Source organism: Macaca mulatta, chromosome 6 (genome assembly GCF_049350105.2).
Source record: "Macaca mulatta isolate MMU2019108-1 chromosome 6, T2T-MMU8v2.0, whole genome shotgun sequence".
In the NCBI taxonomy this organism is placed as follows: Eukaryota; Metazoa; Chordata; class Mammalia; order Primates; family Cercopithecidae; genus Macaca; species Macaca mulatta.
Genome location: NC_133411.1, coordinates 34,689,739 through 34,712,229, shown reverse-complemented (window position 1 = coordinate 34,712,229; position 22,491 = coordinate 34,689,739). Strand labels below are relative to the sequence as shown.

Below are 22,491 nucleotides of genomic sequence, written 5' to 3'. Positions count from 1 at the left end.
GAAAAAATTGTGCTAAGTAAAATAAGCTGGTCATAAAACCACATATTGTATTATTGCATTTAGAGCAAGTGTCCAGAATACATGATTCTGTAGAAAGTAGATTAGTGGTTGCCTAGGCCTGAGGGTTGTAGAGAAATAGTGAATGGGTATGGAGTTTCTTTGTGAGGTGATGAAATGCTCTAAAATTGATTGTGGTGATGGTTGCACAATTCTAGAAATACACTAAAAACTGTTGACTTACACATTTTATAAGTGAACTAAATGATATGTGAATTACTTCTCAATAAAACTTTAGGGAGGGGTTAATGGAAGAAATCTACATTAATTTCCTAAAGCAAGGATAACATATTACACACTAGGTGGCTTAAACCAACAGAGACTTACCCTCTCACCATTGTGGAAGCCAGCAGTCCGAAATCAATTTCAGTGGGCTGAAATTAAGGTGTTGACAGAGCCATACTCCCTCCAGGGGCTCTGGGTGAAAATCTGTTACTTGCTTTTTCTGACTTCTAATGACTGCCAGCATTTCTTGGCTTGTTAGCTGTATCACTCCAGTCCTTGCCTCCATAGTCATATTGCCTCTTTCCCTTCTGTGTGTCTCTTTGTTAAGCCTCCTTCTGCTCACTCTTGTAAGGATACACGTGATTGCATTTAAGGCCCACCTAGCAAATCTTACCATCTGAAGATCCTCAACCTAACCACACCTGCAAAACCCCTTTTGCTTCATGTTAAAAGAAAATTTTCAGACAAATTTAATGCAGTTTGTTTGAGCAAATAATGATTCATGAATTGGGGACTTCTCAGAATTGGCAAAGGTTCAAAGAGCTCTGCCCATCTGTGGGAGCAGCAAGCTTTTATAGGCTGGACATGGGACCAAAGTGGAGAAATCACCTGATTGGCTTTAGTTGGATGTTTGCCTTATTTGGGCATGGTGTGATGAAGCATTTGCCTGAAGGGGTATGGTCTAATTAGTTGGCTACCTGTGATTGGCTGAAGCTTGGCTGTTTGTGATTGGATAAAATGGCTATTTGTTACAAAATATACTCTGAATTAGGTTTTGGTTTGTTTACTACTGAGTTAGGTTGTAGTTTGTTATGTAGGAACTCAAACTATGGAGAGAGCCTCTGGCTAATGGCCTCCTGCTTATTTAACATTTAGCAGGTAACATTTACAGGTTCTAGAGATTACAATTTGATTATCTTTGTTGGGGCATTATCTGGCCTATCTCAAACTCCAAAGGCCTGTTTTATAAAGCATCTCTTTGATGGGAGTTATCTTCAAGGGGCATGTCTACGCCCAAGGGGCATGTTTATGTTTGGTGGTAAATTTGAGGAAGAAAGACCAGGTGATCTGTTAATCCCATGAGTCTACTTCCTAGAAACATTACTGGATCTACATGTTTCCATGATGTATTTAACACCACAGCCAAGAATTTTATATATATTACCTAATGTACTTTTCAAGTTTCAAGCTATTCTAAATTTTGTCTCAGATTTGTGGTAAACATGGTGTGTATTTGTGACTGGCTGAAATGCCTCATTTTGGCTTGGTTCGTATAAAGTGCTGATACTTCTCAGAAACATTATTGGGTCAGGAAACCTTCCTTTATGTTAGTTTTATTAGTTCCTGTGTAAACTGTGAATTTCTATAAACACAGGAGATCATTTTATTGGACATGTTCTCCTCTGATACTTCTCACTGCAGTACCTAATCATGAGTCCCCTGACATGGCTTTAGGCTTCTAGGAAGAAGGAAAATAATGTCTTATAAATTGAAAACACAGTGTGAGGAGGTACATTTTAAAATATGTCCTCTAAGAGTTCAAGGATTTGAAATTCGTGTAAACTATTTATTTTAAACTCCCATTGAACTCTTTAGAGAAAAAAATCTGAGACTCATATATAAACTGGAGGTAATGAGCTGAGTTTTAAAGTTATGATTAGAATTTTTGCATTAAAATGGCAGTTTTCTCTTAGAGTGCTGACTTGAAAATGGTGCATTTATTGTGATGATTTGGCCCTTGTGCAAAAACATTGGTGACTCATTTTGTGTGGGTGATTGTCTTTAGTCCAGTTTCTGAATAACTGAGCTCTTACTACCTTATAGTCATCCTTAATATTTGACCACAACTGGTATCACTCAGCCTGCTTATTTACTTCACTTGCCATTCCTTATTCTGAGTGATTTAGGGTTATTTAAGAAAATTAAATTCATCTATATTTGCTACAACTGAGGCTACTCAAAATAATTTGAGCTGATGTCAATAATGAAATGGAGCTCTGAGAAATTTTAAGTAATGGCAACTTAACGAGAGTAAGTGAATAGATACCAAAGTGGAAGACCTTCAACAGGACAATACACATTTAGATATGTAGATTTAGGTGTGAATGTGTTAATGATAAAATAAATCACATGTCTTGTAGTTACTTTGCATACTGCAACCCAAAGTACAGAATCCTTTGTCCATTGTATCCCTTGCCTGTCTTCAGCCAAGAATAAATACTTTTTGCATATTCATCATTTATTGAAACTGGTATAGGGTATTAGGAACTAAATGGACACAGTCTCTGATTTCATGGGGACATGATTAGTTAGAAACAGACAAATAAAAATATATAATATGTCATGGGTAATAAATGCTTCAGGGAAAAATTAAGGTAAGAGAGAAAGAGAGTGATGAGATGGAGCTATTATTTGGATAAAGTGGTCAGGAAAGACCTATCTGATAAGATGATGTTTCAGCAGAGATTTGAACAAGACAGCTAGATTTGTGGGTATTTTCAGGAGCAGCAGGAGCGGGATGTTGAGGAGAGCATTTTCCAGGAGGAACAGCATTTGCAAAGAATTATGCTTGGTTAACATTGTAAACTATGAGAGCAAATATCATGTCTCAAAAGACCATTCAGGACAGTTTAAGAATGAAGTATAAATATACAGGGGAGGAAAAATCTGATTTGTACTGGGAAAAGATCTCTCTCAATCAAAGCTCAGGATAAAAACTTTTCTGTGTCTTCTGCTTTTCATCCTACTCATGAGCATTTGAACTTGCTCTCCCTTTTAGTTTTCTGATCTCAAATTATTTGACTAGAATAAATGTAATCATGCTATTCTAGATACATGTCCATGCACTTAGGATGAGTCATTCTGATTCAGTCATTGTGTTAGTTAGCTTATATTAGTGCATTAGGGTTAAGACACATTGCTAAGGGAAAGGGAGGCTTAGGTGGAATGGGGAAAGATTTTTTGAGCAATACTTTTCATCTGGATATTTTTGCTGAATTATCTGTATATCTACCACAATCCTAATTTTTCACTCTTAGTTTCTAAAGATATGCTTTCTGTTAAGTCTGGAGAAAAACCATCTTTGGAGGATGATTTCTCAAATGTTCTTAAACAGCAAAATGAAGACTCCTGATGAGCCACAACGATAAACTTTCTCAAGCTGAGGGTTTTATTTTATAACAGAGGAGTTGGGACATAGTTGTAGAAATCAGTTTGAAGGAACTATATAGCTCCCTGTGAATTGTACTCCCTCAATTTACACTTGGTGGCATGAAAGCCCTGCAAGGCTAGGGGGAATGGAAACTCATGTATACTGAGTGCTTTCTGTGTGGCAGGCATTATACTGGACACCTTCATGTGTATCATCTTATTTTATCAGCTCCACAATTCCATGAAGCATTGCCAGGGATATGTATTAGCTCTTCTCTATTTGAGAAGTCTACTCTGCACACTCCTTCACCTTCTTTGCTCTGGGAGGCTAACCTTTCTGCATCTCATTAGCCAGATTCCTCTGCCAGAGGGAAGCATAAGCTGGAGATCAGAGGGTGGAAAATGAGAGAGGGCATGGTCTTTGTCCCCTAGCTCCTGTCTGGTCAGAGTCACAGTTTAATGGTGATGGGCAAAAATTGATTGAATTAGAGGGAAGAATCAGATGTGAAACTCAGATAATTAGCATAGATGGTTCTTTTAGGTACCTGGGGCGTTTTGTTCTCTCAGTTCTTCAAACATAATTACATATTTGAAGTTTCATTCTATATCTGGATAGTATTGTATTTGTATCTGCCTGATAAGAGGAAAATCCTCTGCAGTTTCCCAGTGTGTATCTTGGCTTGTCTTTAGCTTTGGCTAAGCATAAGTCAATACTTACTTATTTGACATATGTAATCATGAAGACTTTTCTTTCTGTCTTAATAAACGTGATACAGTGTGATTTTTTGCCTCTGGGATCTCTTAAAATGTGTTTGGAATTAAAAATTATATATATACACACACACATACTTTCATATACGCTATATTCATCTAGCATTTTAAAATCATGTCATTGTTTCTGAATGTGTAGAGCTAGAATTCTAAATGAAAGAATAAAGGAAACCATGGACTTTGATGGTTTTAAAATATGCTTCTTTGGAATTTTGAGAGGGAAGTCAGAAAAGAACTGCAAAAATGATGTATGAATGTAATCACTCTGTCTTTTGTAGCCTTTGTTTTCTGTTCTTTCTTTCTTGACCTCGAGCCAGTTTTCATTCTGTTGTATACAACTCTTTCCAGTAGAATGGATTTACGTTACTTGCAGCCTGGACTTGGTCCCTGAAGAGATATTACAGGAACAGTTTAATGGTTAGAGAGTTATGTTGGGAGCTGAGATTGCTGAGGCAGAACAGGACGCAGTTGTCCAGACTAGTTGCTTGGGGAGCAAGGTTGTCTGGATGGTGTAAGTCTAACTTAATGGCTTTGGCAGTGGCTGAAGGCGGAGGTTAAAGCATGTCTTAGAGCGGGACAGAGTGAAGGGGCTGCTGCTCTGAAGTTTAGTTGTAGTTCAGTTGCTCACAATTTCCATTTTATCTTCAACAAACTTAGGATCCTCTTGTAGTTTGGGAGCTTATAGAGCTCTGAAAAAGGTAAGATAAGAAGGGCATTAGCAAACTACTTGTGGGGACTTAGGTGTCTCTGAGAAGCAACACAAGTTGGCTGTGAATAATACAGAGCTGGGCTGCTTACCCTTAAATATTTTAGTGACATACTTCATCCCCTCACTTCTTCCTTCTCAATAAGGAGAACTTCCTTTGCAATAAATGAGCTTATAATGTGCAGGCAGGAGTTTTGGCTGTAAAATTGTATGACTTGACTTTGCTTTTATTCACCATAAATATTTATATTTCAAGATGCACTCCAAACCCCATAACAAGAGATTTTAAAATAGTCAGGCCCTAAAGGAAATACGTATGAAGATAATGGAAACCAGGCTGGTAAGCCTAAAAAGAATTCCATGTCTTCTATCTAGCTTTGGTTGTGACTGCAGAAAAAGGAGACTTAGTGCATGAAAAGGTAGCGTTCTGTCTAGTGATATACTGCTACTACGGGGGTGGCTTGGGTTTTGAGAATCTATTTGTTCATTTAATAAAAATATTAGACACCTTGTAAAGGTTAGTTATATTCGTTAGAGGAAAAGTACTTTTATTGCCATAGACTATGACCTGAATTTAAGGCCAGATAAATTTAAAGGGCTTGTAACTGAGCTTAGGAAAAGCCCAGATGAAAGCATTTGGAAGGATTAGGAAAACTCATCATCTCGACAAGGGAAAAATAATTTGACAAAACATGCATGCACAGGTTCACTAGCATGATCTCAAGTTAAAGGGAATATGTTAGGATGCTGAGACAAGCATTTTTAACAAAATTTAGGAACAATTTTGAAGACAGTAGAATTTTTTATTTGGAAGACTTCTATTTTGAATTATATAAGAAAATATATATATATATATATATATATATATTTTTTTTTTTTTTTTTAGGCCCAGGCTGGAGTGCCGTGGTGCGATCTCGGGTCACTGCAACCTCCACCTCCCTGGTTCAAGTGATCCTCCCACCTCAGCCTCCTGAGGAGCTGGGATTACAGGTGTGTGCCACCACACCTGGCTAATTTTTGTGGGTTTTTTGGGTAGAGAGGAGGCTTTGCCATGTTGTCCAGGTTGGTCTTGAATTCCTCATCTCAAATGATCCACCCTTGACCTCCCAAAGTGCTGGGATTATAGTCGTCAGCCACCGTGCCTGGCCCAGAAAGTAACTTACAAAGATGTGCCAAAGGAGATAATTCCAGGGTCTGTATCATAATTGTAGTGTGCTAAAGGACACTAATTTTAATTCCAAAATATTTGTATCTAAACAATTTTAAATTTGTTTAAGAAGAAAGGCCACTGGGATCTGGTGACATCCATTTACCTTAGATGAGTTTGTTCATTCATTCATTCTATAAACCTTACCTGAGAATAGACCATGGGATAGGCTTTGCAATAAGCACAGTGTGGTGAATTGTATGCATGCGACACTTCTCAGAAGAAGGTGGGAGTTTTGACATTTAGGGAAGAAACTTTCCTGAAAGAGAGCTTCTGGGTCTTGGTAACAAGCCCATGTAAGTGAGGGCAAGATGAAGGTCTCATGTGGAGAGATACAGGCTCATCTGGAGGCCTCTGACAAATGTTCCATGGGCCTTTAGGGATGTTTCCACAGTTTTCTTATTTGAAATGTCTTTAATTTTAGCTCCTCCTTTGCTTTATTTGCCAGGAAAATTCTTCAAATTCTGTGTAAAATGCAGACATTTTAGCTTAGAAAGAGATGAACTGTGCAATTTTTATAGTAAAAATATTCTTTTTACCTCCCACTTTTAATTTCTCAGTGTCTACCACTACATTTGCTAGGGGTCTCCATTTCCATGTATCTCTTACTTACTAATCTTGCATGTTGACTTATCTTTTTCTCCAGTATATCCAATGTTTGGGCAAATTTCATTATGGCTTGACACACAGATGGAAACTATTTGAGTTTTTAAATATCCAAGGCCTTTGCTGTGGTTTCTAATGTGTCTTTCCCAAGTTTCTAATAATAACTTCCTCTGATCTTTCTGGTGGCAGCCAGAAGCTACAAGGGTGATTGAGTTGCTTTTTCTAAATGTAATTTATTGAGTTTTCCTTCATTGGAAGAGATGGCTATTCTTGGACAGTAAAAGAGTTGTAATATAATTGATCTGATTTGTTATTTTCCTTCTCTTAGTCACTATCTATGCATGAGTTTTTAGGGCTTAGGGTAGGAGGTTGGTATAAATAGCAGTTATTTGTCTTCTCTGATCCACTTCCTCTAAGAATTTTACCTGATTTATGGAAATTTAGTGACAGCTTGAAATAGCAGTGTATATTTTTCTAAGTATGTTTATGCCCTTATTTTAATTCCAGATAGGTGATAAGGGTGCCTTTTTAAAAATAGCCAACTTCTTTGTGCTTTAGTCTTCATTCTTCTTGGACAATAGTTTCTCTAGCTAAAACTAATATTTTCTGAAAGTCAGTTGATTTGTTTACTAAATGTTCATTTTAAAATGGAAGAATCTTAGAGTTGGAAGGAATTTTAGAAATTCTTTATCCATCCCTCTATTCCCCATTCAGTGAAGAAATGCATTCAGACTGCTTGAACAGGTCTATTGAATTCAGCATCCTACCTCATGGGAATCATCCCATTTGTAAAAGTTCTAATTATACAGTGAGCAAAAGTATGTCACCTGTAGTTTCTACTCATTTCTTCTAGATGATTTTCTGTAATCAACTGGAATGTCTCTTTCTTTTACACGTTTAAAAATGGTAACATCCTTTTGCTCATAGAGCAGATGTCCATGGTCAGTTCATACAACCTGACTTTCAGGTCTATCATTGTTCATTTATTTTTTCCATCTACAAGAGTTTTTTTGAGTGTCATATTGTGCTGGGCATTGTGCTACCCACTGAGATTACAAAGACCGATAAGACACTAAACGAGAAAGTTTAGAGTATAATGAGAAAGAAAAATGAAACATAAGAATTTGGTGATTGACGCTAATTAGAAGTATATACTAAATTCTATAGAACACATAGTAGAGGCATCAAAGACATTTTGTTTTCTTAAAGAGTTAACTAAATTGAGACTTGAAGGAAAAGAGATATATGGACTGAGTAATAGCAAAGGCACAGAAATATGAAGTAGTGCAACATATTCATGTGAAGTGTGGCAAGAGTGAAAGCAGTGTATGGTGCAGTGATAGAAGAGAGGGCTAGAGAAGGATTTATAGGTTATAGATAAGGCCCAGATCATAAAGAGTCTTGTACACTTCATGGAATTTGAGCTTTATGCTGAGTACTGTGGGTAACCATCGAAGTATTGTAAGTATGGGAGCGACTTGATAATATTTGCATATTAGTCTGATCACCTTGGCAGCAGGTAAAGGGAGAGTGGGTTAAAGTAAAGTAAATCTGGAATCTGGGAGCCTAAGTAGGCTACTGAGGTCATTCTGGAAAACCTTTGAGGGGTGCAAATTTGAGGGAATTTGAGGCAGTGGGGAAGAAGGAGAGACCAAGACAATGGCCAGAGGAGATAGATAAAAGAGGTTTATGGCTGAGTGTGGTGGCTCACGCCTATAACCCCAACACTTTAGGAGGCTGAGGCAGGTGGATCACCTGAAGTCGGAGTTCAAGACTAGCCTGATCAACATGGAGAAACTCCGTCTCTACTAAAAATACAAAATTAGCTAGGGATGGTGGTGCATGCCTGTAATCCCAGCCACTCCGGAGGCTGAAGCAGGAAAATCACTTGAAGCCAGGAGGTGGAGGTTTCGGTGAGCCGAGATCGTGCCACTGCATTCCAGCCTGGGCAACAAGAGTGAAACTCTGTCTCCAAAAAAAAAAAGAGGTTTATATCTAATGTCCTGATTTTCTAACTTTGCTGGAAGTTAAAAACAAACAAACAAACAAAAACTGTTGCCTGGGGCCTGCCCTGTGAGATTCTGATTAATTGGCATAGGGTGAAGCCTCGGCATCAGGATTTTGAAAAGCTCCCCAAGAGATTTTAATTGTACAGCAAAGTTTGAAAACAACTGATCTGTACATTTCAGGAACTAAATAGGTACTAGTTTTCAATATCCTATTTCTATGGCACCAAGAAGTAGACAAAATGCTCCAGATGTGTTCTCATTAAGTAGGAAAATTACTTTCTTGGATCAAGACACTATTCTTCTTTATTAATGAAGCCTAACTTGGAATTTGTTTCCTATTTTGGCAGTGATATCACATTGTTTCACAGAGTAAGTTTATAATTAACTCGCCTACATGCCTCTGTCTTAGGAATTATGTTAAACAAGGTCTCTTCTAGTCCCCACATTTGCAGTTAATATTTCAGACCTAATTACAGGCCTTTACATTTAACCATGTTTAATGTTATTGTATTAGGTTTAGCGCATGGTTCACTAAATCTTGATTCTTGATTTAAACTCTCTTCCCTTGTCATCCATAGATATAGACATTTCTTCTAAGTCCTCAAACAGGTAATTAATAAAATATATTAAATAGAACAAGGACAATAATTTTTGAGTTTCAGTAGAGTATAGAATCCTCTGCTAGACATTTACGTGTGTGAGTATGTATGGGTGTTTGTGGGTATGGATTCACACAAGCTTCAGGGTTGGGGGTTACAAAACCTACTTTCCCAGCTTTAAAGCTTGTAGGCTCACATTTAGAGCTCAGACGAAATATTTCATTAAAAGATCCTGGGAGGTCTAGTTGGGTGAATTCTGCTTCTGTGAGTGCCCATAATATTCTCAGGAAGTGTCCTTTACTCCAGAAAAATCTTATGTATTTCTCACCACCTTATCACCACTAGAAATAGCATGAGAATTCTTAAGCTCCTGATTTACAAAAATTCTCAAAGAAGTCTCCTGATAAAGGCCTGATAGTCCATTGAAAGGTATTTGGTCAAAAGGTCTTCTGCAAGCTATAATTTATAATATGTGAAGGATAAAGGTTGGGAAATGACCACTAATATCCCTTTCTTTGGAGAAAAATGCTTTTTAAGCCCTGAATGACTTGAATAAATGCTGTTTTGTTTAAAGCGTTTTGACTTTAACCTCAAGGGTCTGAAGATGTCAGAAGTCCAGCTATCACTAAACAATAAAGCACTTGTTCAACTGACTAAGGAATGTAAATGCCATTTTTCTGACAATTGATGGAAAGCCATATATAAACTGTGAAACCTGCAATATGCTTTCACTGGATTTCATTTAGAAGAATTCTACTAGACAGACGCCTTTGACCCAAGGGCTTTTACTATAGACTTTCCTCCCAAAATGAATCTTTTCTGAGTTACAGACTTTAGCAAAAGAGGATTTGTTGTGAAAAACCCAAAGACATTTCTAATCATAGCAAGTTGAACAGGATTTTTACTATGAGTAAAGAAGGAATGTGGCAATTCTAAAGCCTTCCTTTGGAAAACAATTATAAAACTATTGCAGAATTAGAAAACTAATTAAAATAGTCATCTTTAATTTTGATAGTTGAAATTTTTATTAGGCTGTCCCTAATAAAAAAAAAGTGCTAAAGAAGATGAAGTTTCTTTTCTGGTCTGGTTGTCCCTGTTCTGTTTTTTTGGCCCCTTCTACCTTCCGATATGTCTCACCCCAGGATGTCTCATGCCCTTACATACCGTGACCAGGGCTGTCCTCCCACCCTTTACAGCACTACAATTAACATGTGAAACCTAAGCCTTTGGGCAGCATCCTAGCATCCTTCAGGCTCTCTTCTTTGCAGGCTGCATTGAATCTTTTTCTTTCAGCATCCTGGTACAAACCATTTCATTAGTTTCCAGTAAAGGGTTCACCTTGAGGGTACATGTCTTATTATTTTATTTTACCCTGAGGGTAATTCACAGAAGACAATATACAGATGTCCAATAAATATATGCTTGTAGGATATATAACTAGTAGACAGGGTTATGGGAGGATGAATTACCCCAACACAATCTGGCCCACACGTTTTTACCTCTCAATCTTTCTCTCCCATGCTTACTCTCCTCCTGTCACCTGGCTTTCGACATCTCAAGCATGCACCCCTTCAGGGCTTGCACTTACTTTTTTTTGTTATATTGAAAGTGAAACCTTCCCTATCTATGCTATTTAAAATTTCACCCTCTCCTCCCAGATACTCCCCCGTCCCCTCCCTGCTCTGTTTTTCTCATGGCATTTATTACCACCTGACATATGATTGACTGATTGTCCATCTACAACCTCTAAATTTAACCTATATCAGAGCAAAAGTTTTATTTGTTTTGATCATTGCTCTATTCTGTATCTGGAGCAGTGCCAAACAATTAACATTCCTCAAATATTTGCTAAATGTATAAATTAACCCTTTTGGAAAAGGATCTGGCAATATTTAGTCATACTAAAAATGTGCAGGATAATTTTACTCAGCAATCTTACTTATAGATTAAAGTTGGCTGCATATGATTTTGCTACTCCTCCTATTTATAGGTTTATGTCCAATCCTCTTGAATCTAGGTGGGCTCTATGACTGACTGACCAATAAAATATGGTTGAAAGGACACTGCCAGTTTCCAGCACCAGGCCTTAGGAGATTAGCACTTTCCATTTTCTCACTCTTGAACATTTGCTGCTAGAACCAGTTGCCATGCTGTCAGGAAGCCTAAGCAGTTCATGGAGAGGTCTAGGTGGAAAGGAATTGAAGTACTTTGTTAATAGCTCCTGCCAATAGCCAGCAACAACTTGTGGTGTGAGTGAGCTCTCTTGGAAATGAATCCTCTATCTACATTTAGGCTACCCCAGCCGAAGCTGCATGAGTTGTTGTGCTAAGCATTGCCCCAATTTTAAATTCGTAAGTTTTTTTGGTGTGGTTTGTTATCTAACAATTAGTAACTGGAATTCCACTTTTTATGAATCTATCTTATTGAAGCAAGAACGCCAGAAAACAAGACTGGATGTATTTGGGAATGTTTATTACAATGTTCTTCATGATTAAAAACAAGAAAGAAAAAATAAACTAGGAACAACTTGAATGTCCATTCTGTACATTATGGTTTAAAAGTATTGCATAGATCCGTTGTGGACTATATTTGGCTATTTGTTTGTTTGTTTGTTTGTTTTTGAGACAGGATCTCTGTTGCCCAGACTGGAGTGCAGTGGCATGAACAAGGCTCACTGTAGCTTCAATCTCCTGGGCTCAAGCCCACCTCAACCTCCCCAGCAGCTGGGACCACAGGCGCATATGCCACCATGCCCAGCTAATTAAATTTTCTTTTGTTTTTTATAGAGACGGGTTCTCCCTATGTTGCCCAGGCTGGTTGCAAACTCCTAGGTTCAAGCAATCTTCCTGCGTTGGCCTCCCAAAGTGTTGGGGATTAAAAGGGCAAGCCACTGTGCCTGGCCATATTTGGCTGTTAAAACATATGAGTTATGGCTATATATATCAACATGGAAGGATATCCAGAATGTATTGATAAATGGAAAAAAAGCAAATTTCAGAGTAAAATGCTTAGTCTAATTTCACGCAAACAAAACAAAACAAAACAAACAAACAAAAACCTCTATAGGCTGGGCACAGTGGCTCATGCCTGTAATCCCAGAACTTTGGGAGGCCAAGGTGGGTGGATCACTTGATATCAGGAGTTTGAGACCAGCCTGGCCAACATGGTGAAACCTCACCTCTACAAAAGTATAAAAATTAGCCGGGGATGGTGGCGTGACCTATATATAGTTCCAGCTACTCTGGAGGCGGAGGCAGGAGAATGACTTGAACCCAGGAGGCAGAGGTTGCAGTGAGCCAAGACCGTGCCACTGCACTCCAGTCTGGGCAACAGATCCAAGATTCCATCTCAAAAAAAAAAAAAAAAAAAGAAAGAAAACAGTATAAATATGTGTACTTTACATATATTTACATAAACATAAAGCATAAAAAGTATGAAGAATCTACACACCAAATTATTAACAGTGATTTTGTCAAGGAAATAGGATTGAGTAGGGAAGCTAGAAACTGTTTTTTTTTTTAAACTCTTCTATATTGGTAAAATTGCTACAAAAAAGTTACAAAAAATACTACTCTTGTAATTAAAAAAATATCCTGGGTTTCAAGCAAAGTGGTGGTGATATGTGTGCATGAAGGCAGCTATGTATTTGTTGGGGAACTTTCTTAGAAGTGCTGCTCTGTTCAAGGAGAATGGTTTCTTTGTGGGTGCAAGGTCGGGGAGAGGGCCTCAGGGACTAGTGACATTGAATCCGTTTTCTTCCATTTCTGACAATGGCTTTGTTGGGGGGCAGCAATACAAGTGTGACTAGAAGAAAAAGAGAAAGGTATGTTTCTAGTTTATTGTAGTCAGTCCTCCGAAGTGTTAGCAGGGAGGAAATCTTCAATACCGGTATGACAGGGCCAAGCTTTGTAGTGGTTTTGGAACTTGGTTATAGGGATTTCCAAGTGGAAAACAAAATCTGTCTAGTTACTAATTTTGGAAGTTTTCAGACACCTTTGACTCCTTTTTAGGGGATCTTCATAGAAATAGATTCTCAGAGGGTGACTAGTAAATCATTTTCTCTCATGTGGAAGCAGGGGAGAACACTTTTGTAATGTAGTGATTTATTTGCTTTGTGGAGAGATGATGTGAAAGCAGAACTTGCTTTGAAGATTAGGGACCTGTCTTTCATTAGTGGTGAGGAAATGGAAAGAGGAATCAAAAGAACCAGGCTCTGATCCTGGTTCTACTACTGACCAGCTGACTGGCTGACTGACTTCTCTGCGCCTCTGTTTACTTTTCTACATGGAGATATGACACAGAAAGAAAGATTATGCCTTTCATTGCCTATAGAAAACGATCAGAATATTTACTTTCCTACAGGAGTTTATAAAAATAGGTTAAGTCTCACCATTACAGCAGCTAGATGGCACCACCACCTCTAACATTTCTTTTTTAACGATTCAACTGTAATTGCAGCTGGTATAGAATGTGCTGTTTCTTTCCTTTCATGATAGCATCTGTAAAAAGGTATGACTTTTAGATGAAAAGGAATTTAGCTATGTTGCTTTGAGACATCATGGATCTCTCCAAAGGAGATTTAGCATAGATAAACCTGAAGTCTTTGAGAAAACTAAAAGCCGGTAATTATAGAGGATAATCACTGTATTGTAATTGTCCCTTGGGTTTTAGTTGCCCTAATTTCATCAGAGTTCTCTCTTTGTTCCCCAGAAGACATGCTGACAGGCTTAGCCTGAGGGAGTGATATTTTGTTAGCCGGGCAGTGTTCGGTTAGGGAGATTCTGTCCTTACCACATCTCTAGATACAAGGGAAGAGACCTCCTATGCTTTGTTGACTGTAGAATCATAGATTTTTAGCAATTCATGAGGAAGCCAACTTCTGCATTTTACAACTAGGTACATGAGACCCAGAGAATTTAAGTGATTTGCTCAAAAAGTAGTATATAGTAGTCTCAATACTCTTATTCCTTGTTTTTCCACTTGACTGTTGCTGCCTGTTTTTTGTGTATGTGTGTGTTTTTAACTTAGATAGACTGCCTTGGGGGTTACAGCTAAATGGGAATTGGCAGGATTGCTTAATATTTAAAAAAAAAAAAATCCCATAAGCAGGGTGGAATTTTAAACTATTTTTATCTCCCTTACCACCAATGCGCTTCAAAGAAAGGATGATTTGGGCAACTGGAGAATTGTGATCAAACCCTCTGCGGTTAAAGTTTTCTATTTCTTATAAACACGTTTAAGTAATATTTTGCCTGTCTTACAATATTGTACTGAAAAATTATGTGAGAATTAAGGAGTGTAAAAATTAAGAGTAAAAATTTGGAATTTAGGAACAGCTGAATGTTTAATTATTTCTCTGCCAAAGAAGTTAGTTTTCATTTTTCAAAATTTACTTCTTATTTATAATTTTTTTTCAGTTTGCAAGATGCTGAAGAACATGCTTAATTGACCCTTTCCCTCTTTAGTCTTACCTTTATCAATTTAAACATAAAAGAGTTGTGCATTCAGCTTCATCCATGCTCTGGTGTGCGTGAGCAACAATTATGGAAGGAGTGATATGCTAGCATGTTGTTCATTTCCTTGTTTTTTCTTTCTTCAAATATTGGGTTACTGAATTGTCAATTCCAAGGAGTTGCTAGGATTTTAGAAAGCTGCTTGAAAGACTATTGGAGTTTTATTGGGTAACACTTTGTCTAGTAGTCATATTTTTTCCTTTACATTCATCGAGTCTATTCCTTTCACTAAAAATTAAATAATAATTAGTTTTTATTTTAACTTTTTATGTACTGTGTTGCAACTAGAAATCACTTTATCCAGAACTCTGAGATGAGCATAGTGAACAGGTTTATTAGGAAATTATGCTGATAGTAATTTGATATTTTGGGGGTAGTGTTTCCTAGTCTATTTGAAAATTATAAGATGTTGAAAATAAACTGAAGGAATGTTGCATGATAATAGTTATATTTATAGTATGTGTTGACAATGAAAATATATAGTGACAAAAAGCAACTATGAATTCAGTAACACTGTTTACCTGACTTTGTATTTTATTAGTCACAAAACACACATATATATTTTTTAAAATAGGAATACTTTGTGAGCAAACTATATTATTCATTTAGTTAACAGATAATACTAGATGCACCTGAGAATTTAGTTGCAGTTTCTCTGAAGCTTCTGGTATCAAACCTAACTGTGGTCTGTTCACCCGGCGCAGGAAGACCAGATATCCACACTGAGGTTTGCCGCAGGAGAAAGGCAAGTGTTTATTTGCAGAGTGCCAAGCAATGAGAATCAGGCAGTTCATGCTTAAGACTCAGACTTCCAGAGGGCTTACTGTAAGATTCTCCCAGGGCCTGAAAGCTTAAGATGAGTAACTCCTCCCTTCTCAGGCCCAGTCCCAAGGCGCAACTTGCGCCAGCAGCTGCGCCAGCAAGATAGCAGAAGCAGGAAGAGAGCAGGCGGAAGACACCTACCCTGGCCGGAAGACACGAAGATCGAGAAAAAGGCCATCCGGGTACCACGTAGCAGTTACATCGGACTATGACACTGCCTGTTTACAGGAGACTGTAAGACCTTTGCCCCGTCCTCACTTGGGGCCGGCCTGCACCCAGGCCCTCATTAGAACAGCATGTTGCTCCACACGGCCTCGTGTTGTCTGTTGGCTGCTCTCAGGGTCGAAATGATACAAGAACCTTACACTTACAGGTAAGGGTTTTTAAAGGCAGGAGGGCAGAGGTTACAGGTGAAGTCATAAATCAATATATAGAGGCTATACATTGGTTTGACCTAAAATGGTGGGACATCTTGAAGGGGAGGGGCCCACAGGTCATAGGTAGGTTCAAATATTTTCTGATTTGCAATTGGTTAAGGAAGAGAAGCTTTGTTTAAAATCGTGAGGTTAGCAGTAAAGAATGTTAGCTCTGGCTTGTGGGTGTGACTTTCTCCAGGCCCCTCAGGAAGAAATTTAGGAGAAAGGTCAGAGTGCAGTCCTTAGCTCCCCCTTGTCTGAGGTCTCAGTGCCAGCAGATCCATTTGGTGGGGGTCCAGGTTGCTGAAAAACAACTCAGGTATACATGTTAAGATGTTATCTTTAGTTTCTGCAGGGAACCAAACATTCTGGTGATTCTAACTCCTTGGCTATTGTTTTAAGCTACTATTACCTTCCCACTTATCAAGTTGTTTATTTACTTTTTAAGGATGCCTAGGTGCCTGGAATTTCCCTTGAAGGAACTCAAGATTTTCCTTTATTTTCATGCTCATTGTTGGGGTGGTACTCACAGGCCCCTGTGAGGGGTCCCTGCCCTGTTTCACTTCCCCCAAACTGTAAGTTGGAAACACTGTTCTAGAATGATAAGTATCTCCAAGTGAATCAAGTTTTAACAATTTATATTCAGCAGCAGCTAAAATGTATTGGGAGCTTAATATGTTCAAGGAACTATGCAAAATTGCTTTATATGTATTAACTAACTTAATCCTCATAACAGTCCTATGAAGTAGGTGCTACCATTGTCTCCTTCTTATAAATGCAGAGCAGGAAGCTTAGATGGTTAAAATCACTTTTTCAGGGTCACATATTTTCAAAGATAGCCCCAGATAAGTTCAGTGCATATCCTTGGTTAAAAACCACTGGTCTAATTCATCTTCCTTATTTGTATTTGAGGAATTTGAGTTCCAGATGGGAAGCAAGTTACTCCTATGCCATATCTAATATTAAAATCTTGGCCGTCAACATAAACTTTTTTTTTTTTTCTGTTTTCAGAGATTTACAGAGATAAAAGACTCTTTGAGTGGCTTGCAATCTGAATAGGGAGGTAGGACTTGAGCAGAAAAAACAGAAATAATAAAAATAACTAATGCTATGTGGAGAAATGAGGGGTAGCAGAAAGAAAAAATATTTAATGGCGAGAGACATCTTTAAGGTAGGCTTCAGAGTGGAGGCAAGTTTTCAAAGAAAAGCAGAACCTAGTGAAGCCAGAGAGGAGTGGGAAGTTCTCTAGTCTGGAGTAGGAGTATGAGAAAAAGACAGGAAGGTGGGAAGACGAACAGAAGTTTGGGTTTGATGAACAGAAACATTCTAGTTCAGGTGAGTGTCTTTTAGGGGACAAATAAAAGACCAGTTATGGAAGTGGATAGGGTTTAGATAGTAGCCTCTTGTGCTGGACTAAGAAGTTTGTGTATTTTCCTATAGGAAGTGGGAAGCTATTGAAAGTTTTAGAGGATGAGTAACTGGTTAAAATATTTCCATGCCCAGTGGCTGAGTTTGAGGGTCGGGAATTGGATTCACTTGATGCTTTTGGGGTCCTCCTTCAATAGTAGTACAACTGGCTTGGAATTAAGAGTTGGAATGGTGAGTATAACTTGCCTGAGATGAATTGTCAGACACAGACTCTGATAGCAAATAAGCAAGGAGAGTCTTGCTCAGGACCATCAAAGCAGTGCCCTGAGCTACTTTCCATGGTGGAACTTCTAATATCTGTGTTTAAAAAGTTAGTATTCTTAAATTTCAAGGAGGATTGAGGAGGTGTTTAGAATTTAGTTCAATGTTTTATGTTTGTTTGTTACTATCTGTTCTTGCTCTAGCTAAGTATGCTGATATGTCATTACATGGACCTCAGGACTTTTCATGTGGTGAAATTGATCTGGCTCAGAAAGACAAGTAATAACTCTTCAGGAAGAATTTATTTATTTTTGTTTATTCACCCTTGTGGATTTAAAAAATTAAATAAATATAGATCCACATGTGGCTATAGAGAATAATACAGAGAGATCTTGTGTACTCCTTAGTCAGTTTTCTCCAATAGTAACATCTTGGAAAACTAGAGTTCAGTATCACAGCCAGGATACTGACATTTATTCAGTGAACATACAGAACATTTCCATCATCATAAGAATCTCTCATGTTGTCCATTTATAATGGCCATATCCAGTTCCCGTCTGCCTCCAACACCACCTTAACTTCTGGTAACCACTAATCTGTTGACTATTTATATAATTTTGTTTTACACACACACATACACACACACACACACACTCAAGTAAATTGAACAATACACGATGTAACATTTAGGGACTGGCTTTTTTCACTCAGCTGAATTCTTTGAAGTTTCATCCAGGGCATTGCATGTATCAGTAGTTTGTTCTTTTTTATTACATTCTGTAGTGATTTTGATGTATCTCTTTGAATAACTTGTTTAGTGATTGCTCCATATATCACATTATGTCTTCATTACTCTTCACAGTCTACTGGTATTATCACATTATTACTTCAAGTGAAGTATAGAAACCTTACCTCCCTTTAAATTTTACTATCCACCCCTATTTGCAACACAGTTGTCTTAGATACCTCTTCTGCATACATTTAGAACCACATCAAGTAGTGCTATATTTTTTTGCCTCAGCCATCAAACATGATTTAGAAAATTCCAGAAAAGTCTGTTGTATTTACCTATATTTTTGCTTACCATGTTCTTTCTTTTTGATGTTCCAGGTTTCCTGTTTTATAAATTTCTTTCTGTTTAGACCATTTTCTTTAACTGTTCTTTTTTAGTAGAGTTATTGGTGACAAATTATATTAGTTTTCCTTCATCTGAGAATATCTTGATACCCACTTTATTCTTGAAGGATATTTTCACCCAACATAAGATTTTGGGTTGACAATTCTTTTCTTTCAGTTCTTGAAAAATGGCATGCTATTTCCTTGTGGTCTCTATACTTTAAAAGTAATAGTTACACTGTCATTTGAATTGTTTTTTCTTATAGGTAAGGTACATCTCTTTTGCTGCTTTCCAGACTTCTTCTTTAGTTTTTGACATTTGACCATTATGTGTAATAGTACAGATTTCATTGAGTTTATTCTATTTGGAATATTCTCACCTTCCTAAATCTGTAGGTTTGTATTCTTTTGCAAAATTTAGGAAGTTTTTGGTCAACTCTTATTTCTTCAAGTATTTTTACAGCCCCATCCTCTTTTTTCACCCCTTCAAGAATAAAACATGAAAATTAGATGTTTTGTTATAGTTCCAAAGATCCCTAGAATCTGTTAACTTATTTCAATCTATTTTCTCCTTATTGTTCAGACTGTTTAATTCCTATCATCCTGTCATCTAGTTCACTGATTTTTCTGTTTCCATTCTGCGGTTGAACCCATCACTTTTTAAAAAATTTCAGTTATTATATTTTTCAGTTCTAAAATTTCCATTTGGTCCTTAATTATATCTTTCACCTCTTTGCTGAAACTTTAAAAAATTTCTTTGCTGAGACATCCTATTTTGTTTCAAGTGTATTTGTAATTGCTCATTGAAATATTTTTATTATGGCTGCTTTAAAATTTTTGTCAGATAATTCTAAGATCTCTGTCGTCTCACTGGCATCTGTTAACTATCTTTTTTCATTTAGTTTCAGATTTTCTTGGTAATTGGTGTAATGAGTAAGTATCAATTGAAACCTAAACATTTAGGCACTATGTTATAAGACTCTAGATCTTACTTAAATCTCTGTTTGAGATGGCTTTCTCTGACACCAAGGGAAGGTTGAGTGCTGCTTTGTTACTGCCAGGTTTGTGTAGCAGTCCATTCAGGTTCCTCAGTTTGGATACACTGGTAACCAAAGCCATATACTTCTTGCTACTACTGGGCAGGAATGGGAGTTCCAGATCCCCTCTAGTCTGCACTGATACCTTCCTAGTGGGGAAGGAGGACGTCCTTGCTGCTCCCTTCCTAGCTACTACTGACATGATGGGGAGAGGATGAGTGGCCTCATTTTCTCCTGGAGAGTGATGAAAGTCCTAACTTTCCAGTAGGGCTCCTCTGACACCACTCCAGTGAGAAGGCAGAAGCATACCTCATTACTGCCCGGTGGGTAGAAGTATGTTCCCCATGCATCTCCATTGCTCCCCAGGTGGTCTCCATTGACACCATGGGTGTTTGAAGGGAGCTGGCTCATTGGTGCTCAGTGGGGAAATGAATGTCCCACTTCCTACTCTACTACTATGATGAGGGATGTGGAGATGCCCTGTTACAGCCTGAAAAAAGTGGATTTTTGCTTGGCTTTTGCTGCTGATGGTGGTGGTGGAGGGGAGTGGCAATGGTGTTTGACGAGAGTAGAGCAACTATTTTCTAAACATTTTCTGCCTCTTTCCAGGACCTTTGACTAGAAAGAGCAGACTTTTGTTGTTGTTGTTTTATTTTTGCATTCATTGGTGTTTTGGGGTTGCTGACTTCTTTAGCTGCAAATCCTGAATATATGAGGCAATGAGAAAATGCAGGGAACTCATCACTGTATTGTCACTCAGATCCTGAGGTCCTTAGCCTGTCTCCCTTTTCTTAACCTATTAGTCTCTTTATATAAATTTTACATATGCAAAGGTTTTAATTGTATTTACTTGGATGAATACAAAAAAGAACATCTACTCCATCTTCCTGAAAGGGGAAGCCCCGTGAAAAATTTATTTTTAAACATTAGTCTAGACCTTTAGGGTAACAGATGTTCTGAAATGCATAATTTATAACTTGTCCCCTTTCATACTGATTTATGCTTTTAAAAATTAATAAATTTTCTTTGTGTATATTTGAGTTACTACTTTTTAAGTGAAACATTAAAATGGGTGCTATTAAAAAAGAACTTTTGGTTTTAAGTGACACTGCTCTCTAAGTCAGTTGACACTTAGCTCTCTAACTCAGTATTTATTATTCTGTCTTGCTGGGGGCGGTCAAAGAAGTCTCTGAGAATCTAATTAAAATAATATGCCTTTTGCTCCTCAATTTTGCTTACGATTTAGGAAGTTTATATGCAGCATATAGAACCCTGGTAAACAATTCACTTTCTAAGTATTGATAACATAAGAGCTATGAAACTAAGAAAACCCCAAGAATGGAAATGAAAAAAGTGATGAGGAAATACTGGACTCAGGCCTCTGTCTTGAGTTAGGCTGGGCAATACCTATAGCCCAGCTCTATGGTAAAACTCTATTTGATTAGCCTACGTGGAAAGATGACTCTTCTACATACTGGAAAGAGCTTCTGTCAATTCCTATAAATGCGATCCTTAAAGGTAGTGGAGCTACCGTTCTAGGTCTTCCTCATCTCAGTGTTTATACTTCTTAATGTCATGTCTTAAGCACACACTGAATATTTTTCTATTTGTACATTAACAGCAGTTTGAGGAATTTCCTAATTATGTAATGGTCATATCCTTACCTTTGGCTGACCAAAATTGGCATAAAATAAGCCATTATGTGAACAAAAATGGTATGTTAGTAAGGACTGATTTTTTTTTCCCTCTTGAACAAAAGACTGAAACAAAGTGTTGAATGACTCTTGAGGAAAGACTGCTAAAGGAAGGTTTTTCATTTGTCTATTGCTATGTGATAAACCACCGCAAACTCAGTAGTCTAAAAACACAACTATTTATTCTCTCATGTAATCCTCTGGTTTGTCAATCTAGATGGTACTTCTGCTGGTGTGGCCTGGGATCACATGATCATAGTCATACAATGACTTGGCTGGGGCTGGCAGTTAAATGTCCTCCCTAATACTTCTGGCAGTTGATGCTGCCAGTCAGCTGGGGTACCTTGGCTCTCCTCCATATGGCCTCTCAGCCTCCACTTGGTGAGACTGGACTCCTTGACAGCATGGTGTTCTCACAGTTACTTCAAAGAGAGAGAAAAATGGAAGGTATAAGGTCTCTTAAGGCCTGGCCTTTGAAGCCACAGTGTTATTTCTACAAATCAAAGGCCCAACCCAGATTTCCGCAGAGGAGAAATAGATTCCGTGGCTTGATGGGAAGAGGGGCAAAGTCACACTGCTAAAGGGCATGTGAGACGGAAGGAATAGTTGTGACTATATTTGCTAACAGTCTGCCACAGGGGACAGAGAAGTGAAATGCTGATGAGGTCGAGGAGGGTTGCAATGAGTGGTAGGGTGAGCTGCTGACACAGGGCCATGTGTCCTGGAGAAAACTCGAGATATGAATAGCAGCCAAAGAAAAGAGTGTGAAGCAGTTGGCAGGGAGACTTTCCATGATGACTTTAGACAGCCCGAGGGACTGCTCATTTTGACTGAGCCAATGGACAGAACTGTGCTTTTTTTCTAGAGTTTTCCTTTTATTGGACACAAAGACCTAAATCAACAGGCTGCAGTTCAATCTGGATTCATAATCAGC

General features: G+C 37.9%; 1 long non-coding RNA gene across 1 annotated transcript in view; it reads left to right on the top strand.

Annotated features, from left to right (window-relative positions):
• Positions 1 to 15,726: 15,726 nt before the first annotated feature.
• LOC106998702 (uncharacterized) overlaps positions 15,727 to 22,491 on the top strand; it is a 284,294-nt gene continuing 277,529 nt past the window's right edge. The window contains exon 1 of the long non-coding RNA XR_003730277.2: positions 15,727 to 16,038. This is a non-coding gene — a long non-coding RNA (uncharacterized LOC106998702). The remainder of the gene's footprint in view (positions 16,039 to 22,491) is intronic.